At 49.0% G+C, this 13,051-nt stretch overlaps 1 long non-coding RNA gene across 1 annotated transcript; it reads left to right on the plus strand.

Moving 5' to 3' along the window:
- Nucleotides 1-5,421: 5,421 nt before the first annotated feature.
- On the plus strand, nucleotides 5,422-5,652 carry LOC115643872. Its single transcript, XR_003998393.1, has 3 exons — nucleotides 5,422-5,434; nucleotides 5,466-5,529; nucleotides 5,632-5,652. It is a non-coding gene; the product is annotated as an uncharacterized LOC115643872 (long non-coding RNA).
- The last annotated feature ends 7,399 nt before the right edge of the window (nucleotides 5,653-13,051 follow it).

Genomic DNA, 13,051 nt, shown 5'->3' on the forward strand with positions numbered 1-13,051 from the left:
CCATTGCTGCTTCACCAACTGTAATGGCCCCTTAACCTCGTGACCATACACAAGTTCAAATGGTGAAAACCCTAAACTGGGATGTGGTACAGCCCTGTAGGCAAACAGCAACTGCTGCAACACTAGGTCCCAATTATTGGAGAATTCGTTGATGAATTTTCGTATCATGGCCCCCAAAGTTCCATTGAACCTTTCCACCAGGCCATTGGTTTGATGGTGGTACGGGGTGGCAACCAAGTGATTCACCCCATGAGTTTCCCACAGTTTTTCCATGGTCCCTGCCAGGAAATTAGACCCTGAATCTGTAAGGATGTCGGAGGGCCAACCTACCCTGGCAAAGATGTCTGTTAGGGCCAGGCACACAGTGTTAGCCCTGGTGTTGCCTAGAGCTACTGCTTCTGGCCATCGGGTAGCAAAGTCTACTAAAGTCAGTACATACTGCTTTCCTCTGGGCGTCTTTTTTGGGAAAGGGCCCAGAATATCCACAGCTACTCGCTGAAATGGGACCTCAATTATGGGGAGTGGCTGGAGAGGGGCCTTGACCTGGTCTTGAGGCTTACCCACTCTTTGGCATACCTCACAAGACCGGACATACTTGGCAACATCCTTGCCCATCCCCTCCCAGTGGAAGGACTTCCCCAACCGGTCCTTGGTTCGGTTCACCCCAGCATGGCCACTGGGATGATCATGGGCTAAGCTTAAGAGCTTCCCCCGGTACTTAGTTGGAACCACCAACTGTTTTTGCGGCTGCCATTCTTCCCGGTGTCCACCAGAAAGAATTTCCTTGTATAAAAGTCCTTGGTCTATAACAAATTGGGATCGATTAGAAGAGCTGAGAGGCGGTTGGGTGCTCCGTGCCGCCGCCCACGCTTTCTGAAGGCTGTCATCTGCTTCCTGCTCAGCCTGGAACTGTTCCCTTGAGGCTGGGGTCACCAGTTCTTCCTCAGACTGTGGACTTGGGCTTGGTCCCTCTGGAAGCGATGTAGGTGATGGGGTTGTTTCCGTTGCTGGTGAACCGCTCTCCGCTGGTGCACCTGAGGGTATTTCAGGCTCTGGCTGAGCCTTTTGGGTATGGCTGTCTTTTGCTTCTGCCAGTTCTGGCTTGCTGGCGCCCTCTGGCGTTGAGTTTGAAGATGTGGTTGCACTTGCTGGTGCTGGTTGCTGTTCCAGTTCCGGGCCTGGGACTGGAGATGCTGTGGCTGTTTCAGTGGTAGGCATGGAATCCGGGTCCACTGCCTCTGTCTGGGTCTCTGGTAACACAGACGGGGCCTCTGTGGACGGCTCAGGAACAGGAATGGGTCTGGAAGCTTGCCTGGTTTGGCTACGTGTAACCATTCCCACTCTCTTGGCCCGCCTCACCTGGTTGGCCAAGTCTTCCCCCAGTAGCATGGGGATAGGATAATTGTCATAAACTGCAAAAGTCCACATTCCTGACCAGCCTTTGTACTGGACAGGCAGTTGAGCTGTAGGCAAGTCTACAGCTTGTGACATGAAGGGGTAAATTGTAACTTTGGCCTTTGGGTTGATGAATTTGGGGTCAACGAAGGATTGGTGGATAGCTGACACTTGTGCCCCCGTGTCTCTCCACGCAGTAACCTTCTTTCCGCCCACTCTCAAATTTTCCCTTCGCTCCAAGGGTATTTGAGAGGCATCCGGGCCTGGGGATCTTTGGTGTGATGGTGGTGTAATGAATTGCACTCGCATGGTGTTCTTGGGACAGTTGGCCTTGATATGTCCCAGTTCATTACACTTAAAGCATCTTCCATCTGATGGGTCACTGGGCCGAGGTGAGTTACTGGAGACTGGTGAGGTGGAAGGGTAGGGTATCTGTGGCTTTACTTGGGTGGTATGTGGGGTCTTTGGCTGTCCTCGGTTGTAGGGTTTATGGTCTGTGTGCCCCCTGTGGTAATCGTTCCCCTTGACAGTAGCTTTCTTGCTTTCTGCCAGTTCCATCCATTTGGCTCCAATCTCCCCCGCCTCAGCGATATCTTTGGGATTTCTATCTTGTATGTACCGTGTGATGTCTTCAGGAACACCATCCAAGAACTGCTCCATTTGTATGAGGAGGTTCAGTTCTTCCAAGGTTTGAATGTTGTTTCCTGTTAGCCAGGCCTCATAGTTTTTTGCAATGTAGTAGGCGTGTTTGGGAAATGACACCTCTGGTTTCCACTTTTGGGTTCTGAAGCGCCGACGGGCATGATCTGGGGTTATCCCCATCCTGTATCTGGCCTTGGTTTGAAAAAGTTTATAGTCATTCATTTGCAGCTTAGGCATTTCAGCTGCCACCTCTGCTAAAGGTCCACTGAGCTGTGACCTCAATTCTACCATGTACTGGTCTTCGGGGATGTTGTACCCAAGACAGGCTCTTTCAAAATTTTCCAAGAAGGCCTCGGTGTCATCACCTGCCTTGTAGGTGGGAAATTTCCTGTGCTGTGGAGCAATATTTGGCGCCGGGTTGTTAGGGTTGGCTGCACATGCAGCCCAGCTTTTGCCAAGTCCAGTTCATGTTTTCTCTGTTTTTCCTTCTCTTCATTCTCTTTTTGTTGTTTTTCCATTTCTTTTTGTTGTTTTTCCATTTCTCGGCGGTGGGCCACCTCTTCTTCTTCTAGTTTTCTTTTGTGTGCTGCCTCTTGGGCTGCCTGTTCTCTTTGGAAGGCTGCCAGTTTGATGCTTTCTTCCTTTTCTTTCATCTCCATCTGTTGCCTGTGTTCAGCTTCTTTGATTTGTTCTTCGGCGTCTATTTTTGCCTTAGAAGTCATGGTTCCTGTTTTCTTGTGTTGGGGTGCCCTCCGGTGTTTATCTTCTGAACTGCAGGTCTCTGTTGCCTCCTGAAGTCTGCCTAGCAACAGTGCCTTTTTTTCCTTTCTCTCTCTAGCTAATGTTCAATGAAGGGAAACCAGAAAAACCACTTTATTTGCATGCATATAAGTGCTGGTACTTGCCTCCTAATGGGAGGGCTATTGCATGACAAAAGACCCTCAACAGTCTCTTAATGGCTTCTCGCTTAACATGCAAGCCACAAACTGCCAGAGAGAGCAGAAAAAAAATTCTCTCTGGTTCCCTTTTAAAACCAACTGTTTCTCTCTCTGCTAAAAAGCCCTTAGCAGAGAAAAGAAAAATATAATATTCCTACTGGCTTCTGGATTCTGTCTATATCCCACCGGCTGCCACCATGTTATAACCTTAGTCCCAGATTTGGACCTTAGCGTCCAAAATATGGGGGTTAGCATGAAAACCTCCAAGCTTAGTTACCAGCTTGGACCTGGTACCTGCTGCCACCACCCAAAAAATTAGAGTGTTTTGGGGCACTCTGGTCCCCCTGAAAAACCTTCCCTGGGGACCCCAAGACCCAAATCCCTTGAGTCTCACAACAAAGGGAAATAATCCTTTTCCCCTTCCCCCCTCCAGGTGCTCCTGGAGAGATACACAGACACAAGCTCTGTGAAACTACACAGAGACTCCCCCCTCTCTGTTCCCAATCCTGGAAACAAAAAGTACTTTCCTATTCCCCCCAGAGGGAATGCAAAATCAGGCTAGCAATCCAACACACAGATCTCCCCGATTTCTTCCTCCCACCAATTCCCTGGTGAGTATAGACTCAATTTCCCTGAAGTAAAGAAAACTTCAACAGGTCTTAAAAGAAAGCTTTATATAAAAAGAAAGAAAAATACATACAAATGTGCTCTCTGTATTAAGATGATACAACACAGGGTCAATTGCTTAAAAGAATATTGAATAAACAGCCTTATTCAAAAAGACTACAAATCAAAGCACTCCAGCACTTATATTCATGCAAATACCAAAGAAAAGAAAACCATAGAACTTACTATCTGATCTCTTTGTCCTTACACTTAGAAGCAGAAGATTAGAAAGTAGAACTACTTCTCCAAAGCTCAGAGAAAGCAGGCAGGCAGAGAAAAGACTCAGACACTCAAATCCCTCCACCCAAAGTTGAAAAAATCCAGTTTCCTGATTGGTTCTCTGGTCAGGTGTTTCAGGTGAAAGAGACATTAACCCTTAGCTATCTGTTTATGACAGCCTGGCAATATAGCAAGGAAGAAAATGTCCCTTATTTGTGGGATGCTTTACCATAACTTCCTGCAGAATCAAACTTCACATAGAAACTTTCTTTTAAACGTTTATAGTTGTGAAGACAAGTTTTCAAATGTAATTGGTGATGGTTGTTACTTTTTCTGATTTTTCAGATGGTCTGAAGCCTAAACTTTGTGACCAATGCATATCCCAAGCATCTGGGCTGGTCCCCAGGGAGTGATTCTGGGACTGAGTGGAAAAAATCCTTTCCCCCCATGCCACACTGTGGCAGTAGAGCTGCTCAGCTGCCTCGTTGCTACTTTTGCTGACATCATGTGTGAGAGAAAGCCATTGGATTCATCGCTATTAAGACTGGATAGATACAGATATGAATACCTAATAGCTTTCTTTGACAAGGTAACAAGCCTTGTGGACAGGTGGGAAGCGGTAAGTGTGGTATATCTTTACTTTAGTAAGGCTTTTGATACTTTCTTGTATCACAGTCAAGCTGGAAGGCATAACGAGTGGGGTCCCGCAGGGTTCGGTCCTATTCAATATCTTCATCAATGATTTAGATAATGGCATAGCGAGGACACTTACAAAGTTTGCAGAAGATACCAAGCTGGGAGGGGTTGCAAGTACTTTGGAGGCTAGGATTAAAATTCAAAATGATCTGGACAAACTGGAGAAATGGTCTGAAGTTAACAGGATGAAATTCAATAAGGACAAATGCAAAATACTCCCCTTAGGACAGAACAACCAGTTGCACATATATAAAACGGGAAATGACTGCCTAGGAAGGAGCACTGCGGAAAGGGATCTCGGGGAGTCACAGTGAACCACAAGCTAAATATGAGTTAACAGTGTAACACTTGCAAAAATAGCAAACATCATTTTGGGCAGGATTAAAAGGAGTGCTGTAAGCAAGACACAAGAAGTAACCCTTCTGCTCTACTCCACGCTGATATGGCCTCAGCTGGAGTGTTGTGTCTTGGTCTGGGCGCCACATTTCTGGAGGGATGTGGACAAATGGGATACGGTCCAGAGGAGAGCAACAAAAATGATTAAAGGTCTAGAACAGGGGTTTTCAAGCTTTTTCTTTTGGAGGCCACCCACAACATGCTATGAAAACTCCAGGGCCCACCCACAATATGCTATAAAAACTCTGGGGCAGGAGGGAAACGTGGGCATAGGTATAGTTTGACTTCTATTTGTGTGGGCAGGGGCCAGTGAGGCTCACACCAGCTCCGCACGTCGGGGTCTGGGGAGGGAATGCCACCTCCACATCCTGACTCACCTCAGCCGCCTGTCTGGATGGGGGATTGGGGGGGGGGAACCAAAAATTATAACTCAAAGGTGGGGGGCTCAGCTCAAAGAGTTTGAAAACAGCTCAGGATGCAGGGTGGGGATAGCTGGGGGCTGTGCGCATGGAGCGGGTAGCTCAGGGTGCAGGGAGAGGGTAGCTGGGGGCTGTGTGCATGGAGGGGGTAGCTCAGGGTGCAGGGAAGGAGTAGCTAGGGGCTGTGTGCATGGAGGGGGTAGCTCAAGGTGCAGGGAGAGGGTAGCTAGGGACTGTGTGGGAGGAGGGGGGAGCTCAAGGTGCAAGGAGGGGGTAGCTAGCAGCTGTGGGGGGGCAGGGGGTAGCTCAGGGTGCAGGGCCGGGGTAGCTAGGGACTGTGTGCAGGGAGATGGTAGCTCAAGGTGCAGGGAGGGATAGCTAGGGGCTGTGTGGGGATGGGGTAGCTCAGGTTGCAGGGAGGAGGTAGCTCAGGGTGCAGGGAGGTGGTAGCTAGGGGCTGTGCAGGGACAGGGGGTAGCTCAGGGTGCAGGGAGAGGGTAGTTGGGGCTGTGTGGGGAAAGAGGTAGCTCATGGTGCAGGGAGGAGGTAGCTCAGGATGCAGGGAGGGGTAGCTAGGGGCTGTGTGCAGGCAGGGGGTAGCTCAGGGTGCAGGGAGGAGGTAGCTAGGGGCTGTATGCAGGCAGGGGTAGCTCAGAGTGCAGGGAGGGGGTAGCTAGGGGCTGTGTGCAGGCAGGTGGTAGCTCAGGGTGCAGGGAGGGGGTCGCTAGGGGCTGTGTACAGGCAGGGGGTAGCTCAGAGTGCAGGGAAGGGTAGCTAGGGGCTGTGTGCAGGCAGGGGGTAGCTCAGGATGCAGGGGGTGGGGTAGCTAGGGGCTGTGTGGGGGAAGGAGGTAGCTCAGGGGGCAGGAAGGGGGTCACTCGGGGCTGTGTGCAGGCAGGGGGTAGCTCAGGGTGCAGGGGGTGGGGAGAGGAGGAGGTGGAGGGGTGGGTTTGGAGCTGCCCCAGGACTGCCCTGCTCTTGCACTGTAGTTTGGAGGAGGTGTAACACTCCTGTGTACCCCCATGGGCTCAAGGCTTCTGCCCCGTGGGGAGCACAGGGGCTGGGGCTCCAGAATTGAGCCCTGCTGCTCCCGGCTTCAGCCCTACGGGGAGCCGCAGGGATTGGGGGTTCAGCCCTGCAGGAGGTCTGGGGTTCAGGCTCTGGATTTTAGCCACGGGGCCCTGTGGCCCCCCCAAAAGGGTTCACGGACCCCCAGTGGGCCACGAACCACCTGTTGAGAACTGCTGGTCTAGGAAACATGACCTATGAGGGAAGATTGAAAGAACTGGGTTTGTTTAGTCTGAAGAAGAGAAGACTGAGCGGGGACATGATAACCATTTTCAAGTACCTAAAAGGTTGTTACAAGGAGGAGGAGAAAAATTGTTCTTCTTAACCTCTGATGATAGGACAAGAAGCAACGGGCTTAAATTGCAGCAAAAGAGGTTTAGGTTGAACATTAGGAAAAACTTCCTGCCAGCAAAGTTAAGCGCAGGAACAAATTGCCTGGGGAGGTTGTGGAATCTCTGTCATTGTAGGTTCCTAGCAGGCTAGACAATCACCTCTCGGGGATGGGGTAGATGAGTCAATTACTTTTTGTCAAGGTCCAAATTCTTCATCAAGGTATAGTCAGGGGCCAGACTGCGGAAAAAACCATTTAAAAAATAATGATAATATGTAAATAAAACGATTTTGGGGTCCATTCAAAAGCATCTGGCAATCCAGATTTGGCCCATGGTCCACCTATTGACTACCATGGTCTAGATAATACAGTAGAACCTCAGAGTTATGTACAGCTCGGGAATGGAGGTTATTCGTGACTCCGAGATGTTCATAACTCTGAACGAGCCATTCTGGGATGCTCCTCAAGGTGGACTGCTCAGAACAGGGGCTCACAGCTCTGCAGTTGCTGCCCGGCAAGTTTCTGATTCTAGCCCAAGGGTCAGCAACCTTTTGGAAGTGCTGTGCCGAGTCTTCATGTATTCACTCTAATTTAAGGTTTTGCGTGCCAGTAATACATTTTAACGTTTTTAGAAGGTCTCTTTCTATAAGTCTATAACATATAACTAAATTATTGTTGTATGTAAAGTAAATAAGGTTTTTAAAACGTTTAAGACACTTCATTTAAAATTAAATTAAAATGCAGAGCCCTCCCAGATTGGTGGCCAGGACCTGGGCAGTGTGAGTGCCACTGAAAATAAGCTCGCATGCTGCCTTCGGCACTCGTGCCATAGGTTGCCTACCCCTGTTCTAGCCCAATTGCAAGGGTGAGGAGTGAGGCCCCCCGGGGCACTGTGGCATCAGTGGGCACGCGGTGCAGGCTGGGGCTCATTAGAAGTGAGCTGCTCCTCCAGAGCGCAGCATGCAGGCAGCAAGTCGGGCTCCAGCAGCTCACACTCTTGGCCAGGTTCCAGCAGCAGCTCAGGAAGCTTCTTTCCTGGACTGAGACTAAGGTTGCAAGCTTGTCCCACTCCTGGCCAGAGGGGGGGAACAGCCCATGACCAGTGCAGACCCCAGCATTTCTGCTTGGGAGCTCACAGTTATGCCTGTGAATCTCAGCATCTTCACCTGTAAGTGGCTGGCCTGCGTGGTGAGTAGCGGGTAGGGGTGGGGACAGGCAGTCCAGATGTGCCTAACTTTAGGATGCAATACCAGCACAGTACAGTACAGTATTTTTGGGTGGTGGTGATGGTTGTTTTTTTGTCTCCGCTGGTGCCTGATTGCATACCTCTGGGTCCACGTGATGTTTGGTTGCCGGGCAGTCCGTAACTCTGGTGTTTGTATTTTTGAGGTTCTACTGTACTTAGTCCTGCCTTGAGTGCAGGGGACTGGACTAGATGAGATCTCGATGGCCCTTCCAGTCCTATGATTCCGTGGAAAGGACTAATATGGTTTTTCTAACTTGACCTCCTGCATTGCACCAACAATATGATTTTACCCAGAAATTCCCACAGTGGAGGGAATACTCATCCCTGCTATTTAAGAGAACACAAAGGAGCTACTGATCAGGTTCCAGCTCAGCTGTATAGTGGTGTGCAGCTGAGCTCCTTGGCAGTAGGACGTATACATCCCCGGCAGTGCTCCTTAAACGCCACCTCACACCTTTGCAGTCCAAGATTAGGTCTTCTGAGAGAGAATGTTCCTCAGCCACCAAGAAGGGGCCAGGCTTTACCTGAGCGCTGGGTTCATACTGAAACCTGCCTCTGGCAGTCCTCTTTTACTTCCAAATCTTCTACTGGATGATTTAGGCAGGTAAGCATCACTCCTGCTCCCTTCCCAGAACCCCTCCCCTGAATGCTACATGCACGTAAAGCAAACGTTGACAGATGATCTGTTTTGGTCATGAGCCAGAAGCATAGCTAATCCTCTGACTCTGTGCTGCTCTCTTCAGAAAACCAAGGCAGAGAGTTTATTTGTAAATGGGAAGAAATAATCCGCATCTCTAAAGTTCTTTGAGACCGTGATAAAAGTCAAAGTCATTTTTGAAGTGCAAAATATTATTCACTTGGCACGCTCACACTTAGCTGTACTCTTTGCACACACCGAGGGCTCCTCACTTCCTTCCATCCCTCCCACCATGTGCCACTCTCCTATCCCCCTCTATTTCACAGATTCCCTGCATCTGCCCACCCCTCCATGTCAAAAGTTTCTTCACCTCCCCCAGGCGGGGCTGTGTATGCCTCCTCTCTCCAGACCAGGGTCCCCCCTTTTCCCCACCATATTTCTTTTCTTTCTGTCTGAGAGAGAAGTCATTTGGGGTGTCCCCATTTTAAAATTCTTTTGGGAAGATGATCAAAGCTGAGATTCCCCCAGCATTGGAGTGACTGAGTATAGGATCTCTCTCTGTTCAGCCAGTTATTACTAGACAACATTTCCTCCCCTAATTATCAAAAGCTTTACTACTGAGCTGACTGTTGTTATTGTCAGTAACATTCTAATGAATATCTACTCCATTGAACTGTATGGTGATTGCCCAACCACTGTCTAACTCTTGCTTTGGTACAACTCGCATAGTAAAGGGATGATAAACAATTTATTTCTGAATACTGCCTTGAGCCTGATCAGCTAGTCCCCTTGTGAGATGGATGCAAGGATCCAGCTTTATAAACCAGACTTGTGTCTTTCATTCCTGTAACACTAGAAACAATTTTGTTTTTTAAACAGGAGAATAAACCATCCCTCATTTAGACCGGTCCAGAAGCAACCCTGCAATCCCACCTCCTTGTATTTGAGGCTGAGAAATCCAGAAAAGAAAACCATGTTGTGTTTTTAGAAACGGGAAAGGAACTCTTCCCGAAGCCTACATACAAATGAACTTTTAAATTTGCTCCTTTTCTATTTGAGGGGACGGAATAAAAACTGGTTCCAGTTACCAGGGAAATCATGTCTTGTTTATACTAATCTGGAATACATTTGGGGATGGGCACTATATAAAATCAAGTTTTGCATACTACAAATCTGTAAAATGCAAAAGGTTTGTTTATAGAATTTTATATATTGTTTCATTAATTTTGTTGGATAAAGAAAATATTAAAAATCATCTTCAGTATTTTTTTCTATCCTGGTTTCCTTTAAAGGACACGAAGGTTCTTCTTATAGCAGCACTTCGCTTAACCCTTAAGTACACTCTTCCCCGAGAAACCAGCAGTTAGGAGGTACAATGGCGAAGGTTTTGGCAGCATGGAATTGAGTTTAAATCAGCATTTCTCACATGCGGCCACCAGGGGCTTTTCGTGCAGTCGTAACAGCCTCCTTGGCAGTGATGGAGAAGCCAAAGCATCAGCCTCTCCCCCTCCCTCCCTGTTGCTCCTGCATGAGCGGCTGTGCACCACCTCTGGAGACAGATGGGGCCCAATGCTGCAGGATCAAGGTGAGTTCCTGACCCACCTGTGGGGTGAGCAGGGCAGATTGGGCTGGGTGAAAACCTGGCCACAGGGTTTCAGCTGCATGGTTTGAGCCCCGGGCTCTGGCCACGCAGCAGGGGGCGCTGACCCCTGGCTCCAGCCATGTGTCCTTGGCCCTGGGCACTAACCCATGGCTGTGTAGCAACAAGTGCTGGCTCTGGGCTGTGGCTGTGCAGTGGCAGTTGCTAGCCTTGGGCACCGACCCCCAGCCCCAGCCTCATGGTGGTGGGTGTTGATCTACAGCTCGGGCCGCACAGCTCCAACCCCCAGCTTCGGCCATATGGCAGCAGGGATCACCCACTGCCTCGCCCAGCCCCCATTTATCACCCTGAGCCCCCACTCCCTTCCCTGGTTCCACATCTATCCTCCCCCCATTGTCCTGCCCCCTGCTGACTCCCCCAGCCCCCATTTATCACCCCGAGCCCCCACTGCCTTCCCTGGTTCCACATCAACCCCCCTCATTGCTCTGACCCCCACTCCCTTCCCTGGTTCCACATCTATCCTCTCCCCATTGCTCAAGCCCCCCGCTGCCTCCCCCAGCCCCCATTTATCACCCCGAGCCCCCACTCCCTTCCCTGGTTCCACATCTACCCCCCCACTGCCTCAGCCCTCCACTGCCTCCCCTCGCCCCCACTGTCTTCCCTGGTTCCACATCTATCCTTCCCCCATTTCCCCAGCCCCTCACTGCCTCCCCCCGCCCCCATTTATCACTCTGAACCCTCACTGCCTTCCTTGGTTCCACATCTATCCTCCCCCTCATTGCCCCAGCCCCCATTTATCACCCCGAGCCCCCACTGCCTTCCCTAGTTCCACATCTGTTCCTCCCTCATTGCCCCAACCTCCACTGCCTCCCCCGACCCCCACTCCCTTCCCTGGTTCCACATATATCCTCTCCACACTGCCCCAGCCCCTCGCTGCCTCCCCCAGCTCCCATTTATCACCCTGAGCCCCAACTGTCTTCCCCGGTTCCAAATATATCCCCTCCATTGCTCCAACCCCTGCTGCCTCCCTCGCCAAACCCTGCATCTAGGGCTTTTTTTGTCCCGGGGCTTGCTGAGAAGAGCAATATAAATGAACAAGCAAGTGTCACTTTTCCCAGCACACTTACTGGCTACCTGGGAGGTTGTGAAAAGTGATATTTGTATGTTTGTTAATGTCACTTTTCACAGACTCCCAGCTAGCTACTGAAGTGTGCTGTGAAAAGCCCTATTAAACATACAAATATCATTTTTCACAACATTATTATTGTCTGAAAAAACCCGACATAAATAAATGACAATGATTTGGACCCGTGTATGTGCATATTTATTTGTTTTTCCTAAAGTTTAAGTATTTTAGGAAAAAGTGTCAGTGCAGCCACCAGCAAGAACTAGTGGTCACATGCTGAGGCCACACAAGAATTTGTTGTGAGAACCCCTGGTTTAAATATACTCCCCGGCAAAATCCAAGCCAGCCATGTCTGCCTGAACCTTTGCAGGCAGGACTTCAGGTAGCACCCAAAAGATCTTACTTTTCTTTGGTTCTATGTATGCATTTGCTCAGATTTTACTTCTCTATTGAAAAAGTAACTAATTCCCAGCTGCCTGTCAACTGAGAGCTGGCTGTGTTTCCACGGGTCTCCGTATGGGGGTGGTGCCAAGGGAACAATGAATCTTCTCAGCCATTTCTCTTGCTATGAGCTGCCCCCCTTTTGAGCCCCCACCAGCTTCCTCATGTGCAGGAACAGCAGCAGATTGCCATCTTGGAGCAACAGCTGAGGAAGGCGGCTTTTCTGTCAGCACTAGAGTGGACTATTGGATTGTGCTCTTCTTAAATAAGCAGGATACTGTGATCTTCAAAAAGAACAAGGAGTATTTGTGGCACCTTAGAGACTAACACATTTATTTGGGCTTAAACTTTCGTGGGCTAAAACCCACCCTAAAGTGGCCATTCTTCAACAAAAAACCTTCAGAAACAGACTCCAATGAGAAACTGCAGAACTGGAATTTATTTGCAAACTGGACACCATCAAATTAGGCCTGAATAAAACTGGGAGTGGATGGGTCATTACACAAACTAAAAACTATTTTCCCATGCTAATTCCCACCCCTCCTGTTACTCACACCTTCTTCTCAACTGTTTGAAATGGGCCATCCTGATTATCACTACAAAATCGATTTTTCCTCCTGCTGATAATAGCCCACTTTGATTTGTCTCGTTAGAGTTGGCAAGGCAACCCCTATCTTTTCACGTTCTCTGTGTATATGTATCTTCCTACTGTATTTTCCACTCCATGCATCTGATGAAGTGGGTTTTAGCCCATGAAAGCTTATGCCCAAATACATTTGTTAGTCTCTAAGGTACCACAAATACTCCTTGTTCTTTTTGCTGATACAGACTAACACAGCTACCACTCTGAAACCTGTGATCTTCAAGTATGTCTCAGCTTTGTTACGTCAAATCTTTAAAAGGTGTGATGTGCTGCACCGTGTGGGCTGAGAAAGATCTCATTTTTTCCCCATAGTCAATTCTGAGATTTGCACTGTGAGAGATTGGTGTTAAGGCTTTTGGGGTGACAGTTCCATGACTCAAACTCAGTGGCTTTGTTTGGCTACCAAAGTCTGAGGCTGGTGATCTCCAGGGATGGTACAAACCTTATCTAAGACATTTAAGCGAGTTAGAATGAATGATGTGCGAGTTCCTCCAAGTAACAGTGATAGCTGTCTGCCTCTGAACATAGCTCGATTCTTATTGCGCTTATCACACTGGAATATGGATAGCTGATAACTATGAACATCAT

Source organism: Gopherus evgoodei, unplaced genomic scaffold (genome assembly GCF_007399415.2).
Source record: "Gopherus evgoodei ecotype Sinaloan lineage unplaced genomic scaffold, rGopEvg1_v1.p scaffold_74_arrow_ctg1, whole genome shotgun sequence".
NCBI lineage: Eukaryota > Metazoa > Chordata > Testudines > Testudinidae > Gopherus > Gopherus evgoodei.